This window comes from Cavia porcellus, unplaced genomic scaffold (assembly GCF_034190915.1).
Source record: "Cavia porcellus strain 051 isolate PalLab524CR breed Dunkin Hartley unplaced genomic scaffold, mCavPor4.1 scaffold_1, whole genome shotgun sequence".
Taxonomy (NCBI): Eukaryota; Metazoa; Chordata; class Mammalia; order Rodentia; family Caviidae; genus Cavia; species Cavia porcellus.
This window is the reverse complement of record NW_026947484.1, coordinates 100,176,161-100,183,078: the sequence shown is the minus strand read 5'-3', so window position 1 is coordinate 100,183,078 and position 6,918 is coordinate 100,176,161. Positions and strand designations below refer to the sequence as shown.

Here is a 6,918-nt window from a genome sequence, read left to right as displayed (position 1 = left end):
TCCAACATCAAAGGTTTTGTCCCTAGCCCATATCAAGTACCTAGTAGTGTGGGGTTGCTGAATGAATGATAAATGGATCACCATCCATCAAACCCTAAAACCTTTGCAACAAAATATATAAACTCTTAATGTTGCTTTGCTGGACAAATAGGACACTAAGACTGCCAGAGTTCTGCAAAGATAAACCACAAATTCTCCTGCAAACCTCAAGGTTCCTAAGCTTCTATGTGGGACAAAGTATTTCAATCATTGTTCATTAAATAAACATATTGTTGTCAATAGTTAAAATTTCAAATCAAGCTATATTTTAACTTACAGTTGTCTTTATTAAAGATTTTGTGACATTCACTCTTCCTGGGCAAATTGCATTGAACACCATGTGATAAATATGTTTATCAAAGGAAATTAATTAAACAGAGGATAAATATTTGGAGGTAGAATTTTAAAATTAAATTTTAGGAAACGGATAACATGACTGATAAACACTTGTGACTTCAGAAACATAGCAAAGAAGACCTCTGCCTCTTAGGTCCTTTCCTAAATTTACATCTCCCCTCTTGGTGTAAAATGATTGCTTCAAAATGTTAGCACTTTGCTTTTCACCAGGGAAGAAGAGGTCAGTGACACACTGCCCACTGCACAGAGAGCAGTGACACACTGCAAGTTCTTAGCGATTTTGCCTTCACCAACAATTTTTTTATGCTGCACACTTGCTGTCCCGTGGAGGTTTATTATCTGCTACTATGTGTGCGCAAGATGATTTCCTGGAATCTAGGACAGAAAGAAGCTCCCTGTCCTCTCAATTTACAACTGCTGAAACTGCAGGACAGAAAGTTTGAAATAAAATATCCAAGTGTTACATATAATTATATATATTCCAAATGGTGCTTTCTTTTTGCTAGCCAAAATATAAAAGGAGTTCAACAAGTAAAACTTCACTTGTTTACCCAAATAATAGACCAAATATATCAGTCATTAACTAAAATACTATCCTTTGTCATAGTCTTTTCTACTTGGTAAAATTATATAAAAGAATATTCTTGGAATCTGCATTCTGACAGTCTAGACTGAGTTTCCACTTATTTATATTTCTTGTTTTGGCCTTGGGCAAAGCCTTGAATATCTATGTGCCTTGGTGCTTATATATGCCAGATAGACATAATGCTTTCTTATATATTGTTATAAGGTTGAATAAAATATACATAGAACTCTTCATAGAACCATATAGTAGGTAGCTGTTTAATAAGCGGATGTTATTAGTATCTGATATGATAGTTTGCTAAACTAGAGGTCTTGAGGATCTACGAATAAGTTATTTTGCTCCATGACTTAGACTCAAATAGACTTGGTGACTTCCCTTTTGACTACTGTTTCTTTTTAAAGAGAAGGTGTTCCTCTAGCATTCTGCCCTCTTTCTATCCATTAAAAAGAGATGACATTAGGGCAAGAGTCTTCTCACCAAGGGCTTTTTTGGAGAAAATATGATCGTAGATAAGGCAATAACATTTAAACAAATTAAATCTCGATTCCTATGTGTTCTGTAAATGTGTCAGCTGGGAACAGTGCTCTTTCCTGGGCTTCTGGCTTCCATACAATAAGCACAATTAAAACCTATAATTAGGGGACATGCACTTCCTTTTGGATTATAAACCTTATCATACAGAATACCAACAAAATTAAGAAATTATATGTTTTGGAGAATAAAGGACACATTTTATCTAAAAACTACTGTAGTATGAAGATTAGAAGGAAGTGATTAGATTTGAGCATTCTAAAAATACATTTACTGTATATTACTATTGCTAACTCACAAGTGAAGCTAGGGCTGAATGGATCTTTCACACGTGGCTCCACATTTAAGGAGGTTACAATGGAGTACTACTCAGCTATAAAGAATGATCACATTGAGATATTTATAAATAAATTGGTGCAACTTGAGACCATATTCATAAGCAAAATAAATCAAACTCACATGTATAAATACCGAATAGTTTCTCTAGTGTAAGAAATGGTAAGAATACATAAAAGTATGTGGTAAACATGATTCCCCATTATATTGCTTTGAAGCCTTATAATGTTTTCATTAATTGGAATGGTTCTATTCTGGGTTGTTTGATTTTATTGTGTGTGATGGTATGAACAGTTATTTTGAAGAAAACAAGACAATATAATAGCTAGAGCTGATACAACATCATCTTATTTTGAAGTCCCATGAAGCTTTTGTTCTTCTGTCTCCATCGGTTTATCATGTTGTATCTTATTGGATTTTATTCTATGTGATAGTATAAACAAAAATTTTTATAGACAAGGAGATAATATAGAAACCATTGTTTGTTTTCTGTTAGTTGGTTCCAAATACCCTGTAATACTTTCATTCTCTTGAATGGTTTTACACTGTCATGTGTTTGATGCTATAATATATGAAGTTATTCTCAAATATTTCAAGGACAGAGACACAATGGTAGCTACTGTTATGTGGGGTTACCCTGTGGTGAAACACTATGTTGCTTAAATGATGTGTTCTGACCTGTGTTATTATGTTTCTATGTCCTCTTTTATCTTAATCTCCTTTGTTTTAATTTTTTAAATAAAAAATATAAAAAATAAACAGGAGTAAACTGATCCCTGCAGACTCGTGTGAACCTTCAGATGCTTACAGCATATCTTCCTGCGCTTAATCATGTCAGCACTCTTACTACATTTTTGTATGAATTTTTCTCTCATTTGCATGTACTAAGTATTTGGAAGATGTCATTATGATGAGAAAGAATCTACTAGAAAGAATGAGAAAACACGTATTTTCCAACATCAGCTTGCTGAGCAATTCAGGGAATTTGAAGAAAATACTGTCCCTGAAAATCATTTAAGTTTTCATGCATAATGAATATATTTTAAAGAATAGAGCTATAGGAGAATTTTAATTGCTTCCTTGCTTCATTTGCTTGTTTGTGACAGGCCACTGGCCATCTCACCAGTCAAAATTATCTATGAATCACACACCTGCTAGTCTTGGATATTGTACCAGCAAGTATTTGAGGCAACTGATGAGTGGAGACAGGGCGATAGAGTGGCTAAGAAGTTCAAATTCTTAATCTAGACATTCCTAAGGTGAAGTCCAATCTCAGGCAACTATTTTCTAGTCTAAGGACCTTGGGAAAATTATTTTGTAATATCTTATTTTTCCTCTGCTGGAAAATTATCACAAATAATGTTTAACATATATAAAAGTGCTAAAAAAGTTGAAAGAAGAGTCTGATGCTTTGTTTATATCAGTCCACTCCTAGACTCTTGAACTCATTACTCAGACCTTTGTTCCTTCTTCTAACCATTCTGACCTGATTGTCACATACTTCTTACTGGCATCCGGGTGTCTGTTTTTCATTTTTCTCCTTCTCTCACACACAAGAACACAAACACAATTTGATTTTACCTTTTTTGCAAGTTTATAACCTTGTCTTATTTCAGGTGCTAACTCAATATTTAGTATTAGGCATCTCAAATATCTATTTCTGAGGTTCATTTATCACAATACTACTGTGATATTTTTATATATATATTAACATAATTACACACTCAGAACATTAAAGAAAAGCAAACTTAAAAAATTACATATGCATACTACCTTTATTTAACTCTAGTGATTTGAATAGTGAGCTCCACCAAGATTAAAAGTAATCATCTACTTACTACAATAACAGATGTTATCCATAAAAGAGAATTCTCCTTCCCTCACATTCCTTCACTGATCATGAATATTTAATAGATGCTATTATTTTGAAAGGTGAAATAAAATTAGAAGCTGGGCATGGTGGTCCATACCTGTAATCCCAGAACTCCTGAAGCTGAGGCAGGAGGCTCACCACAAGTTGAAGGTTAGCCTGGAATACATAGTGAGCTCATGTCCAGCCTGAGCTAAATAGCAAGACACTGTCCCCCAAAAAACCTTAAAAATTTTTTTTTGAATAATTTGAATGCTAAAATTTCTTTACTTTTAACACATGTCTAACAATTCAACACATAAATTGTAGGCTATGTTTTGAAACTTTTGCAGAAAGAAGGTAGAAGATAAATCAGTGTGAAATATTTCTTTATCCTGATTTCCAAGATCAGACCCATATGGCATAATAAATTTAAGGGAGGAATGCTGCAAGGTTGGCATTTAGACTTCAGTTGAGCTTTAAATTGCTGATGATTCTGGGTTCATCTTTTGTATAATAGGGTTGGGTAAATTATGTTTTGAGGGATTTCTAACTTGTCTGTCTAATAAATCATGATATTTAGTAAAATAAAATTCATGTATTTGTGAATCTTGTGTGGTGGCACTGTATGTACAATTTCCAGGTACTATGTTTACATTGTCTATATGGTACCTCAGTTCACAGACATTTTTGTTTGCAAAAGATTTGGTTCACAGAGAGAAGAGTTAGGCAGAATTTTGTTTTTGTTTGCAAACTCGTCATCAACTGACAAAGCTGACATGCCAGGTTTTCCCACACAAACACAATCTTGATCATCTTTTCCAAAATCGTACAAATTGTTTGTGAACAGAGGTATTTTGCTTCTGAAAGTCAAAGTAAAACTAGTATTACTTTTTTACTTCCTTTCTTGTTTCTGCAAAAACAAATCACATGGTGTCTCTTAACACCATGAAGTAAATGAAACTTTAATTCACCTTTCACTATTAGCATTTCTCAATAGGACAGTGTCATAAACTTTGATCAAAACATCCAAAAGTGAGCAAATATTAAGAGAATCCTTCATTATTAAACAGGTTTCCGCCCGCAGGAGGCAGCCCAAGTCTGCTCCCTGGCCCCTGCATAGTCAATCAGCGACCCGCACCTCAACCCTGAAGCCTAATGAGGGGCGCCTCAGAGCTGCTGGCTGCTAGAGGAGGCCCGCGAGGACTTGGAGGCCACTCAGCTACCTGCTGGAACTGGGCCAGGAATGCAGGAGGCACAGAGGCAGATTAGAGAGAGTGTGTCACAGACACGCGACGTCCTCAAGCAACGTTTCAGTGATTTGAAGGGGACTCTGAGGACACTCTTGGATGAACGGCTGGTGACTCTTATACAAGAGGTGGACACCACTGAGCAGGAGACCACTGAACCACTAGATGGCTGCCAGAAGCTCATAGAGCATGAAGTCACTGCAGAAGACTAACTTAGTCAGAGACAGGGAGATTGCCAATCTTGGTGGTATAGAGCGAGTTACTCTGGAGCTTTACCAAAAAGGCCTCACGCAGTCAGCTGGACAACTTACTGGATGTGCCTGTGCTGGCTGATGTGGCTTGCTCATCTGCTCAGTTGGATGATTCCATTCTTAATGTCAGGAAAGACCACATTTTTAAGCGTTGGACAGTGGCATCCTGTCCACCAGTACAGATGGAAGAGCTGATAGAGGATTTTGGGGGCATCATTGTGTGACAATTTACAGCTCGAGATTATGGGCTCCCCTTCCACAAACGTCCTTCAAATCATTCTGATGATGTATGTGTGGAGTCTGAAACTGAATTCGTAGTACTGCACATAGACAGCAATATTGATTATCATCTCAGAGTCTGTGCTCCAGGAGACAGCCTGCAGGAACTGAGTCCTTGGAGCACCCTCCAGAGAGTTAGGTTGTCCCACATCGGTGCCTCAGGAGTGGACAGTTGGCTTTGAGGGGTGCTGGCTGAGCAGTTGAAGAAATACAGCACTCCAGAATGATTCTGAATCCTCAGGCACCAACCTATGTCTGTATGTGGACATTAACAGTCAGGGTTTAAACTGTGGGGCAGCGGGACCGCAGAGATGGTGTTGGAGTGTGTGCAGACAAGCAGCGTGGGCACGACTCTGCAGAGGGACCAGCGGTGTGCATCAGTACCAATGGCACAGCTTTTGTAAGTAGAAAAGAAATGACTAGCTAACTGCCTGAAGTTACTTCTGGATCTACTGTCACGTTTGATATCGAAACTGTGACTTTTGGAACCACCGATATTAAGGCGGAAACTCTAAACTCCCAGTAACTATTAGCGCAAATAACAGAGAAGTGCTTTTTGATTGGTTACTTGATCAGTCCTGCGGTTCTCTTTACTTTGGGGGCTCCTTTTGTATCCTGGGTGGAAAATGTTAGTGCTTTAGTTTTGAATGCTTGGCTTCGGTTTGCAATGTTACCGTTCGTGTCTTAAGCCCAGAAGAGCTGTAATTAACCAAAGAAAAATCAAATTCATCTCTCAGTACCTTTGAAAATGGAGAATGTTTACTGGATTTATTCTGTAATACAGCATTTTAGCAATAAGAGAATTGAACAGTGTGGACAAAACCATACAGCTGTCAGTTTTGTTTTTAGCATATTGTTAATTAAAATATCACATTACAAGAAAAATCAAATTAGTTTTCAAAGTCTAGGAAGAGACAAAAAACCTTATTCCCTTCTACTGGAGTTCTCCTTATTAGAAGAATTTAATGTACCATTCTTTTATTAAATCTCCATCAAGATTGAAGTCCTTATAAAACTTTGGAATAAAGCAACAGGACTAGGCTTGAAGGAAGCCAGAGTTCTGACGCATGCATTCACTTGTGTGTCCTTCTCAGTACGAGTTCTAGTCCAGTTTAATGTCAGTTGACAAACGGTCATTTAGTGGACCAAAGAAATATAGGGTAAAATGATCTATTTTTTTAAAGTTAAATTTGTGTAAAATATTTACTTGAAGGCTTAATTAATATGTAAAAATAATGGCCTAACCTTACTGTGGTAGCCTACAGATATTTAATGTGAATTTTCATATTTACCAGAAGTAGAAAAATGGGAAAGCACATTTGATATTTTTGTAAAATAATTTATTTGGGGATTCGTGTTCCCTATTAGACAATTAAGACCTTTCTCTTTGTCTTTATAAATATAAGTAGCCTTTCGCATGTTTAGTGACTGTTAAGAGAT

At 36.5% G+C, this 6,918-nt stretch overlaps 1 pseudogene; it reads left to right on the top strand.

Annotated features, from left to right (window-relative positions):
* The first annotated feature begins 4,856 nt into the window (after positions 1-4,856).
* LOC100734484 (cytokine receptor-like factor 3) lies at positions 4,857-6,119 on the top strand (annotated as a pseudogene).
* The last annotated feature ends 799 nt before the right edge of the window (positions 6,120-6,918 follow it).